Source organism: Aulonocara sp. 'chitande type north' Nkhata Bay, linkage group LG15 (genome assembly GCF_057382095.1).
Source record: "Aulonocara sp. 'chitande type north' Nkhata Bay isolate Kocher_YH1m ecotype deep benthic linkage group LG15, A_spYH_male_GT1.1, whole genome shotgun sequence".
Taxonomy (NCBI): Eukaryota; Metazoa; Chordata; class Actinopteri; order Cichliformes; family Cichlidae; genus Aulonocara; species Aulonocara sp. 'chitande type north' Nkhata Bay.
In genome coordinates this window covers 14,802,937-14,815,754 of record NC_141358.1, presented here as the reverse complement: position 1 = coordinate 14,815,754, position 12,818 = coordinate 14,802,937, and the positions used below count along the sequence as shown (strand labels likewise).

Here is a 12,818-nt window from a genome sequence, read left to right as displayed (position 1 = left end):
CTCAAACAGCTCAGGTGTGTGTCTACACCTTGGTGTGATAGAGGTTGATTTATGAACCCTGGCCCATCGCCCCCTCTCTAGAGAGGCCCCTCTGCTCACTTTGTCTGCGACTAAGAATTCATCAGCTCTGTAATTAGAGGGGATGCTGGATTCTCTTCCCCACCTCCGAGACTCTCTAATCAGCCATCGATACAATCAGCTTCCCCTGTTCTGTCAGCATCTCTGCAGCCAGGGGATGGACAAGAAGCCACCCGACTACAGTTGTTACAAGCGTGCGCACTCAGTTCCATGCCGTGCAGACAGTGCTGATCATAGACAACTTAGACCCATGCTGGTACAGGTGCAGAGTCAACAAGAGGATTAATCTCCTTGCTGATCAAGGGAGCGCTGTAGGGGAGTGAGCAATGCGATGCACTTTGGTGATGCGAATAGGAGACGCGGGTGGACAAGTGCCACCCTACAGCGGTGTTTCTGCTGGGTCAGTTAAGGGGAATTTTTATTGTGAGAGTAGCATTTAATCACTGTCATGGCTACAAATAATTCAGAATAAGGAATGCCGTGAAAGATTGCCGTTTTTCAGGCAGTTTTTATTTTTTGTAATTCTTGGCTCTGGAATATTCCACTGAGAGCAGATATCCCTAAAATGGTCATCTTGGGCACAAAACTCAGAAGAGCTGCGCCAAGTCAAAGTATAAGATATAAAAGGATTATTTTTAAACTTTGATGGTAGCTTTGCATGATTCAGAGTACAAAAACAAAATATGGTGCTGGAAATAAGCCCATCTCCACTTGATACTCAGGATGCATGATTCTAGAGGGATTACATGGACTGATGAGTATTTTCCCTCCATAACACTAAACACCTTGAGTCATATTTTAACAAGGATAGTCAAAATCAAAGCTAGTAGTACAGTTGAACTAAAATAAATGAAGAAATGTAGTTTACTTAATGCTTACTCAATGGAGCTAGTAGTTAACACAATGGGGTTCCTTTTTTTGTATCGAAAAAACATCGAACCGTGACACCAAAGTATCGAACCGAACCGTGAATTTTGTGTATCGTTGCACACCTAGTTAACACCTGGGGTGATGATAAGTTTTGTATGAAATAACAATACAACTTTAGCAATGTTTATTTCCAAGGCAACTGGTGTTTTTTAAATGTACGTATGTAGATGCGTGCAAGTGAATGCACCTTCACTGTAAATGCCTTGGAAACAACATTCATAAGATGTTTGCTAGCCCTGAAAGATGTCAACTTAAATTAAGAAAACAAACAGTAATGCAGAAGTCAGTGGTGAAGCTGTGTGTTTTGTTTGTGGATAGCTGATTGCTGAGTTTAAGGCTTATAATTTGAATCATCATTACAAGAGCTTGACTGATGCAGAGCCGGAAGGGGCATCTGAACCTCTGCTAGCAAAGCCGCATCATGTTTATAATTGTACCATCTACTCTTACCAGTAGTAGTTTATAACATTAATACTGAACAGACTTGAGTTTGTTGTATGGTGCGGCCTTCCACAGTTTCTAATGTGGCCCCCTTTGGGAAAATTAGTTGCCCACCGTTGCTGTGCTATTAGGCTGCCTTGTGAATTGCTCATTTTATCCCAAAAGATGATCCATAGACATCACATACAGAGTAAGCGGCTGTGACACCAAGTTGAAAGTCATCTGTAGGATTATCATGATTCAGCAGGGAGACTGTTTGAGAGGGAGATTTCTGACTGTCCACTCAGCTTAGTAAAAGAGTGATTTCACCCATTTAGCGGGTCGTGTTATGTTTTTTTTGCATACACCCCCATCCCACAAGCAAAAAACCCATTAACTCAATACCACAGCAGCATAAAAATGGTTTGTTGTTTGTCTCTCTTTTTGAGATGCTGGGTATTTTTAGTTTTCCTCTAGTTATTTCCAGCTTTCTAAGCGCGAGATATGTATGTCAGCTAGATGTTTGCTGTAGTTTGGGTGCATTCAGGTCCAGCGGTTACAGAAGGCAGGTCGTGTTGATGCGTCGGGGATCCTGCAGTTAACTGCTTCAGCCTGACTGTTTCTGTGTTAACTGAGCGTCATTATAAGCTGCTGTCTTCCTCCCGTGTTATCGCTTTAAGGGGGCTCCAAAGGTGCTGGCTACCCTCTGAGCTTCAGCTACACAACGGGCAGCTGAATTTTGGGTAATGATGTAGATGGATCCATGTTGAACACCTCTGCTTCACTATTCCAGTCCTCATCCCTCAACTCCACCCTCCCTCGCTGTGTCTCCTGCCCTCTCTCCGTATAATCTCAGCCTCCCAGATTGCGGCATCATAAGCTCTCTGTGAATGGCAGATGGAAGAGCTAGGTGGGTGTACAGAGGCCGAACGAGGGCAGTGGTGGGTGTTAAATATGGTGAAATCCTTCTTTCTAAATGTACCTTGTCCTCCTTTTTTTTTTTTTTTTTTTTTTTTTTTTTTTTTTTTGCTGCTGTGTACATTTCTGAAAGCTGCTGTTTAGAAAATATCTGAAAGGTGACATGATTTACGGATTCTGGAGTCTGCCTGGTCATCACATGGGTGCTTTTGAGCCACACACCTGTCTTTCCAGACTCACATAGAAGTGTTGAGCTTGCAAACTGCACATATAGCTTTGTTAAAATATATAACACATTCCCCTCTCTGAGCCCTTACATAGTACATACATGTAGAGCTGGGCGATATATCGAGTTTTTAAAACATATCGATATATTTTTATACGAGATATAAGATGTGACAATATCCTTTATATCGATATAGTCTATGTTACATTATAACTATATAGCCGCAGGTTTGCCTCTCTTTCGTCCACTTTTGTCTTGACGCAACGTTACTCCGCCTCGCCTTCACTGAAGACAACTCCCCCTCCTCCCCCATCGCTTCACGTGCAGGCAGCGACAAGATGGACACGGCAAATCTCCGTTAACGAGTTACTGCGCATCGCCCCATGCGTGGGGCTGGACGGCGTCAACGTGTTAACGAGCTAAACATGCTAACGAGCTAACCGCGCTAACCCTAAAATCCTTTCATTTTCTCAAAAGTTGACAGCGCGCCTTATGTATGAATTCTGGTTGTGCTTGATGGCCGCAAACCGATTTTATGTGGAACACGGCGCTCAGCAATCTGTCAAAAATGTTTGAGTACGACTTTGGTAAGCTACGGAGCTGCACCACTTGATGGATTGTCAGCGCATTACGGCTACCGAAGAGCTTCGCGGAGTGATACGTACTGTGCTTCAACGTAATATTACCGTATTGTGTGTGTGTATAAGGACCATAAATGGCACCTGTAAGAGACGTGGTTATGAAGCGGATTTCAAACTCCAGGCTGTCAGTCACGCAGTAAAACTTGGGAACAGAGCAGCTGTGAAATCTGTCTGTCTTTGTTATTACGCTCAGCGTCTTTTAGTTTACATTTTGACTGCACAATTGTGAGCTCTTTGTTTAGCACAAAAACAACATTGTTTTCTTTTATTTATGGAGCATTATTATTTAATGAATGCTCATAATTTAATTTTGAGTAATTTTTCATGTACATCTGTGCTGTATGTTAATAAAAGTGCCTGTGTGACATCTGGGACACAGCTTTGACTAAGAACTCTCTTTTTGTTACTTTATGGCTTAAAAAAAAATATCGAGATATATATCTTATATCGCCATCCAGCTAAAAAATATCGAGATATGGATTTTGGGTCATATCGTCCAGCCCTACATACACGCTGTGTGCTAATCAATGTCCCAACATTACTCTCAGGATCAGTACGTCTCATGTGTCTTACCTGTAACAGTATGAGTGTTTTTGTGATTATAGATTGCATGTTGCAATAAAAAAAAAAAAAAAACAGGAGTAGAAGGCATAGTTTTATTTCCTAAAGCTTAGGGTCTTCAAAGGGCTGGTGTTGCTATAGAAACCCATTAAAGGAAGCATCCCCCACCCGTGTTTGCTCCACTCGATAGTGAACCCTCGTCCAGAGGCTCATTAGCAGAGTAGTCAGATATTTCGGTAGAATTAGCAGTGCCTCAATGGAAAAGTCCTGCATTTAACATCTAAAGCTTCTCTTCTTCTTCATGCGTATCAGCTTCTCACCAGTGCTTCTCATGTTTTTGGCTGAAAGTTGTTCTGTTACCAGTGATTAGACACGCAATATTACTTGACTGGTTGGTCATTGTGCAAAATTGAGATGTCACCACTGCTGTATGAACATTGATAATTGTGCTTCAGGCTGCACTGGACTAGCTGCTTTCATCTCATGAAGAAGAATGTACCTCTGAGATTAGAGAGGTGGCGAGGGGTTTTTTGTTTTTATTTTTTTTCCCCTCTTTCCAGCCAGTTTCTATTAACCCTTCTTCACTTCCCGGCCTTTTTGTTTTTGAAGCTTTAAATGAAATTAAATCCAGTGAGTTTTAAGTATTGTAAATTTAAAATTAGAAAAGGGAAACACTGGGATTTTATCAGCACTCATTATTGACAGACAGAGTTGAGGTGTCTGATGCAAATATGCAGCTTGGAGCATTGCCACATTTAGATTTTTATTTTATTTTTTATATGTTTTTTTTTATAAATAAGAGTTTTTGTGTTTCATGTCGCTCTGTCAGTTGGTGGGAATATTTTGATGTGTGAATAATGTAGTGGATTAAAAAGGCCTACATTTACCTCAGATACCTGAATATCTACGTCATGCAGTATATAATATGAACTACAGAAGTAGTTCATATTGGGAAACCTTAAAGGAACTTAAGTGCTTTATTTTACTGTATTTGTGTGTGTGTGTGTGTGTGTGTGTGTGTGTGTGTGTGTGTGTGTGTGTGTGACCTAGTTAAAATGACCTTTATGAATCCGCGTAAATAACAGGATGCTCTGACATCTGTGTTGTGACCGTTAAGTTAGTTCAGGACTGGTGCCACGTCTACGTTTGACAGTGGTTTTAATGCCCTTACTCTTAACCTCTGCAGTGATAACAGGTCGATGCTCCCCTGATGGCCCTTAATCTCTGCAAGACAAGAGCAGTAGTCTGTCGAGGGGGGGTGTGTGTGGTCACTTTAACAAGGTGAAACTTTGATCTTGCCACGTGGATGCAAAAGATCAAAGTTGAGACAAAAACATGAGTGTTTGTTGGTAACTGTTTAACATGCTTGGGTTAAGGAAATAAAAATTTGGGCCTCAAGTTGATGTTTCTGTTCATACAGTTTCAGCTGCTATGGGGAAATCATGCTGCTACTGAGGCTTGATACTGAAGACGTGGTGCGTCTTTGTGTACTGAATCGGAAAACAACTTTACAAAATAAGTGGTCAGTCGTGGCACATTGCTGCCCCTCTCTGAGCCTGGCTCTGCCAGAGGTCTCTTCCTGTTAAAAGAGAGTTTTTCCATCCTACTGTGACCAAGGGTTTGTTCATAGGTCGTCTGATTGTTGTATTATTGTAGGGTCTTTACCGTACAGTTTAAAGTGCCTCGAGGCGACTGTCGTTATGATTTGGTGCTATATGAATAAAGCTCAACTGAATTGAACTGAGTTAAAAGTATTGTGAATTAGTTTTATATAGGGCTGCTCGATTATGGCAAAAATGATAATCACGATTATTTTCACTGAAATTGAGATCTCGATTATTTGACGATATTTATTTAACCCTTACGACCTACTATAGAACCAAGTCCGCCAGAGCTTATATTATTTTTTTACATGTTGTAGTGCCATTTGTGGGAGCATTTCAAGTTGCTATACAACTGTTATAGCCCATATTTTAATAATATGTATACATTAAGTCCATAGTAACTACATTAATTGCAAAAAAGTGCAATAAACTACAAAAAAATTGAAAATCGTTATTTTGTTTTGTTTTTTACATATATTTCTACTTGGAGAAATTTAAGAGGTTTATCCCTCAAAACTTTAAATACAAAAAAGTTGCAAAAAATAGTTTACAACAACAGGAAATTTATTTTGAGTGTCTTCATAGTTTTATTTTGGAGATACACAATTTTTATATACTGCAGGAAAAACGAAAAAACAATCCTATGATGCAAATTTGCAAAGAAAACAGCAGGTGCATCAAAATAAACTATTTCCAGCAGTGCAATACGAGTTCTAAGCATCACAGAAACTATTCAGAAAAGTCAAACATGACTTATAAAAACACCAGTATAGGCTTTTAAGGCCTACAAGTAAAAAACTACATTTTCCACGAAAATGACATCACTTCCGGTTTCGGGCAGGAAATGGCGGACATGCGATAGTTCGCATTGATGTCGGTTTCACTGTGGGAAGTGTTAGGAACAGCTGATCGGATCGGCAAAGCGTGTTTCTGGAATGTTATATTTTTGTTCCTGCAAGCGCTTTTTATGCAGTTTTTGCAAAGCTATATGTGGAAGGAAACCGTGACCGAGGACAAGCTGATGGCATCAGATGTAAGTACAACTCCTCTGGTTTCATATGCAAAAAAAAAAAATATTGCGCTAGCTTACCCGGTTCAGGTTCTACAGGGATTTAAAAATAGTTACACAAAACGGAGCGTGCAGCTCTGACCAGCTTTAAAGGGTTAACAATAACAACGTATTGAATAATGACTTTAAAAAATAATATAAAATAGTGTGCAACACCACTGAAGTTTTTTTTTACCTCTCTTTTCAACCAACGGCAGTCACTTTCCTCTCCAAATAACTTCTGCTTAGCTTTCCGAGCTTCCCTCGGGTCCTCTTAATCAGCGGTCTCCAACCTTTTTTGCACCACGGACCGGTTTATGCCCGACAATATTTTCACGGACCGACCTTTAAGGTGTCGCGGATAAATGAGGGAGGGGCTAATAATCGGCTCAGTCATTTTTAATGATCGTTGAAAGCCCAGATCATAATCGTGATTAAAATTCGATTAATTGAGCAGCCCTAGTTTTATATGTGAAGGGAAAAGTACCATTCCTCCCTCTGCCTGTGGTCTTTTTATATCTGTTTTGGTCGTGCCTCTTGATGCCAGCATCAAACCATTTCCTCCAGTACAGACAGTCTTGAGACGGAGAGGAAGCAGATTAAAGACTAAATGGAGCAATTAACGAGCACACTCCTACCATCCCTCAACTTCTCTCTGATTGCAGATAAGGGCTTCTTGGTGTTTCACAAGCAGCGACCCTTAGGATTCTCAGAGAGCATGCGTGTGGTTTGCTTTGGGATTGGCACTGACCTCGAGGAAATCACATGACCGCTGTTGTGGTGTGTTGTTGTAGCATAGTAGAAATAAAACACTTGTTGTTTCATCTTGTGCAGTGTACCTTCACTCTTCAGGAAGACTGATAGTTTGAAATCAGAGGCGGCAGGTTTTTTGCATGCTGTTGAAAACATTTATCTATATGAGAAAGATACAGGAAGAGGAACAGGAGGCTTTTTTTCTCTTTTTGTCCCTGAGCTACGCTGGCCAGTAATCTTAATATTCACCTTCTGCACCATTGTGTCCAAGTGCAGATCTCCCAGACATAGTCTTTATTTCCCGAGATTTCACAGCCGGAGATTTAGGACCTTATAGAGTCCCCAAACAATGACTGGCTTCGCTCCAAAGAGTCTTGTCGAGTGGACAGGCTTTTACAGCCACTGTCCAAATTTAATTAGCTTCCTACGCCGGTTCAGAGTGGAAACAGTATCTCAAGAATAAGAGCTGTACAGAAGCTAAATGACTCAATCAAGACTGTAAATATGAAGGCCTTAAAGCTTATTATTTACTCTGTTTATTACCCTGATTTGTTTTCCTGGTGAATAAACACGTGCACATCAATCCAAGAAAATTATGCTATTAAAATTGGTCATTTATTCACCGAAGTCCTGAAAATGACTGCAGTAGTTTGTACATCACATGTCAGTGAGGATCTATGTCCTCTGCTGCCCGTAGCGCAGGTCAGCACACTGTAAAAGCCTGACGTTGAAGGTTATTGACAGGAGAAACTGCTGCTCTCCCCCAGCTGTCTGTCCGTTCGCCAGAGTTTCAGGTTAACAAGCGAGTCGGTGCCAAGTGGGTTAGGGTGGAAATGAGAGCGCAGCCGTGGCCCCGCGCCAACACATCACCGCCGGTTCTTTGCTTCCGCCGCCACCGTTGTTGTACGCTGTAACACGTGGTGCTGAAACTATGCACACAGCAGATACAAACACCACCATACTCTGTTTCTCTCTCAGCACAACATTGGCACAGCAGAGCAGCGTTTCATTTTTCACACCACTGCAAACGCAGCGGAGCATTGTTAGAGAGCGCTCGGCTCGTCCTCCGGCAGCCACTGTAATGATGCGACCCGTAGGTGCAGCGATGCACTGATTGACCGGTCTATTTGTTTCCTGTGAGTGAGACCATGATGATGTTCACAACTTTAAAACATCAGCAGCCACCAGAGTCGTGGCCCTCATCGCTAACCTAAAAATTTCTTCTTACCTAAAATTTAAATCCTTAACTTTTAGATATTTATATTTTTCAGTGTCACATGCTCTTGGATTCTTGCTAATTTACCAGCTATTAAAAATGAAAGAAAAAAAAAAAGGTGTTTGGAGTGATATCCTTATACATACATCCAGCAGAGCTTTGTTTGTGTGTAGTGACACCAGAAAGAAATTTTAAGAGATTTAAAGTGAAGGCAGCCAATAATTATGTCATAGTAACTTGTGCAGATGCAATAGGACATATAATCCTTCATATTTTTCTTAAATACTCTGTAAAGATGGATTTAGAGTATAGACAAATGCTGCATACTGTGCATGGATAGTTTAGAGGTTTTTAAATGTTCACTTTTAGAGGACATTTTCTGAAAGACGTATAAAGTTGTTTCTAGTATTTCCCCACAACTTTAAGTGGGCGGGGTACCCAGGTCTATTTTGACCTCATTTCACCTTTTTAAAAAATAATTTATTATTATTATTATTATTATTATTATTATTATTATTATTATTATTAGTATTAGTATTATTATTATTAGTTTTCTATCTGTCAGGGAGAATAATGTTGTCAGATCAGGTTACTAGTAGCAAATCCCCCGTTTTCTGAAGTCCTGCTTTGAAGCCTCAGGTTAGGCCAGTGGTTCCCAAACTTTTTTTGCTAGACCCCCCTTTGCTTTACAAGGAGTCGTTATAAGAAGTGTTTGTGAACTAAAAATCAAGAATGTGGAATTCTGTTTGTCCGTGATTTGGAGAGCCCAGCGCCTGCTCCTGACGCAGGGAAAACCAATTATGCACTTGTGCAGGTGAAGCCAAAGGGAATATTTGCTTCACCATATTTTTTAGTCTTTGGCTTAGAATGAAGGTGGTTTGGAAACATATTTGGCGATGCTTCATCTCCTGCTTTGCGTTTGTGTGGGAGCCAAAGACCTTCTTGGTCTGAGGTGATGGTGCTACCCACTGTGCCACTGTACTGTTGGAGAAAGAAAAAGCCGCTTAACCTGAAAGATAAATGATCATGATGGTTACTTAGAGCTGTAATTAGAAAATATTCTTGCAGCTGGTGTGAGATGCAAATGAAGCGTCAGTTGGTTTCTGAGCAGGAAATGAAACCAGTGAACATCCCATAAACTGAGTGATTTGGTTTGTCAGTGGTTTATCTGGAGCCACTTCTGCAGATGTGGTTATGGCCATTGTTCGCCAAACAAACCAGGCTGATAAAGCAGAGAAAGCAGCTGATACGGGCGAGTGTGTTCTATCTATGCGTGTTGGGTTTTGTTTTTTGGTTTGTTTTTTTTTGTTTTTTGGTGGGGGTTTTTGTTTGTGGGCCCGAACCAGCATCACCGCCTTCAACCTCAGCTCCTGCAGCTGCTCTGAACACCAACAAGATCCTGATTTGTGCATGAATATTTCAGCTGCAGGAAACCACTGTGGCAGCCACCTGCTACCCAACGCCCTAAACGTTCCAACCCTCTTGATAAGTGGCCCGAGTCGGTTTTTGTTTCCCTCTGCCACAGTTACAGCACTATTGGTTTACATTTTGGAGCATGAGAGCCCTTCAAAGGCATCCTATAGTGGAGCAGGTGTGAAAGACTCTCAAGCCTTGCATGGCTTTGCAAATCATAAATTAATTAATTCATTCGCTTTTATTTAATGATGCCACATTGATGATCATTACTGCAAAAAGGCAGTCAATTATCTGAAGATTTGTGCTTTTAATAGACGCTATTTATGCACCCAAAGTCAAAAATGGCCAACCATAAACTAAACTAGAAGCACTTAGTGGCTTTTGTTGTTATGGTGGTAACTCGCTTGATTTCTGTACTGTTATTAAAAGATAATAATGTTCCTATTGCGTTCAGTCTCTTAGTTTCTCTTTTCTTAGTGCTCAGACAAAGCCTCAGTGCTGTTGGCTCCTATGACACATCAGTAACAAGGAGGAGACCTGATACCTGCAAACACAGGAGAAGAAGCTTCGAGGAACGTCTTGCTTTGGCCTCTAATCACCCGATCAGGTTTCCACAGCAGTTCTGGGCAGGCTGAGCTGTTCAGGGGGCCCAATGTAGCTGTTGGTCAAAAGCTGTTTTATCTTCAAAAGTTCAGCTCTGTTAGAGCCTTTAACGGATGAAAGTGGTTGACTTGAGTCAGCTTTAACTTGAATTTTAACAGGCGTTTCTTGCTGGCAGGGACATAAAAGTTGGTCTGCTTAGACAGGATCTTGTTCAGAGCAACACCCACACCGTGAACTGCTGGATAATGAGCAGGAGTGTCTATAGACATGCGCTTGAAGTATATAAACCAGACGAGGGAGCTTGTGCACAATCACCAGCTCCTGTCCTCCTCGTTTGTGGGGCAAGCAGGCCGAGCCTTTCCCTCATTTGGTCATACTGACGGTTTCAGTTCAAAGATCAAGTCTTTACTGCAGCGACTCTCCATCTTTGCATCAGTCCCTTTACACTGAGCCTTTTTAACCCATTACATTAAAAAAGAGACAAAAAATGCTCTGTGATAAGCATTGGTTTCAAATTAAAAAAAATTTCAACATTTTAAACTTGGAAATGGAAGGTTTCATGTGACTGTTTGCTCTGGTTATTAAAAAGTCATAATTTCATTTAGAGTATCTTCTTATTCATTTTGTTGAGTAAGTCTGCAAGTAAAGATTATTTTATCAATTCAATCCCTTATTTCTTGTTTTGCTTGGTTGATTTTAATAAATTCATCCAACTGGGGGCAACTAATTGATTCCTTTTGGCTTGATAACTAATAGATTAAACATTATCCAGGCTATTACTCGTCATTTTTCATTGTTTCTTTAATATTTATAATTGTATTCAGAGCCTCATGTGAATACTGATTCATTTAGTTGCACAGGTAATCGTCATGGCAATCATGTCTGCAGCAGGCCTTTTAGAAACGTGCCTCTTCTCTTCAGTTACATTTAAACGATGAACCCACAGGTCACATTTTAAATGATCGTTTTAGCATCATACTCGTTACTTGCTATTCCTTTCGTAAGATGCTTTTCTCAATGGTGCGGATGTACTTTTACTGCAAACATTATCCGGTCAGGAATATTGAGCGCAGAGGAAATGCTTTGTCTAAGGGAGGAGACTGTAACCTCTATTTGAAGGTGACCAGAGGCAGGCTGTGTGGGAGTGCAGCCTGTTGGAGACCCCTTCTGGCTAGAGACGAGATTTCATCGGCACTTTTTATGCTGTTTAACAGTGACCGTTTTTATCAGCCACCTACAGTTTGTGCAACGTCAGCCACCAAATCAGTCATTCAGTTTGTTCAGACACAGATTTCTCATCCAAAATTGAGTTTGAGCCATCTAGAAGTGATGAATTTATTAACGAAAAATACAATTTTTTATTTTATTTTATTATTTATTTTTTTTTGTGATGTCTTCTTAAATGGGAATATTTTCTAGTTTTCTTCGTCTTCTAGGTTGTCACGTTTTTAGAGTGTTTAAGAGCTGCTTAAACACTTACAGGGAGGTTTTAATTAGTTTTAGTCCAGATCCATTCAGGTCTTCTTTAGTACATCTTTATTCTTCAGACACTTTTCCTATCATACCTTCATCAAGTCAGTTTTTGAGGTACAGAAACAGTTACTTTCAGTTTGAATTCAAAATGATGTGTAAGCAATATATCGAAGGCTTTGCTGATCTTACAAGATGAACTTTTTGTTTTGCTAACATTCAACTTGGATCCTTCTTTATTGTGAGTGAGCGAGTGAGGGGGAGGGTGCCAGTGAAAGTCTGAGAACCACTACGCGAAGTTTTACGAAGGGAATGCTTGAATATAAATATTCATGACCACTGAAAACATCTCATAAAGCACAAGTGATTCACAGTGATTTGAGTCATTTCAAGGCAAAAATGTATCAAATCTCTACCAGACTCTGCTCTCCTAATGTGAGAAATGGCTGTTTTCTTTGTTTTACATGATCATAAAATTAAAAGCATTTATCAAAAGAAGCATAAAGTGCGTCATGCAGACACATTTAAACATAATAAAGCATTAGAATGTGAATTTTGAAATTAGCTGTACAAGACTCAAGTGCAAGTACATGAGGAATATAACCGTGTAACGCTCAGTAGTCTAAAATAAATAAATAAATGCTCGATCACCTTTTTGTCAATACCTAAGGACCTCAGGCCGAGGCCTGGCGGGTAACAAATGCTGGCACCGTAACTATAAGTCCCTAGCATCTATATGCAAAGTTATAAATGAAGAAACTACCAGATGATTAAGAAGTAACTGCAGTTTGCAGCTTTACTAGTTCCTCTGTATGGCTATAGATGAGTTGGAAGCTGAATTTCCAGGATTTAATAGTGTGGCTTCTCTGTGACTTACAAATGTAGCTTCTATGTTTGTTGAGAGCTGCACTGATCTAACTTTGTCAGTTTGAGG

The 12,818-nt window shown here is 40.4% G+C and overlaps 1 protein-coding gene across 2 annotated transcripts in view; it reads left to right on the top strand.

The window, feature by feature from the left end:
• The window catches only part of lpgat1 (lysophosphatidylglycerol acyltransferase 1), a 65,750-nt gene that overhangs the window by 47,740 nt on the left and 5,192 nt on the right, over window positions 1-12,818 (top strand). The gene's annotated exons all lie outside the window — the stretch shown is intronic.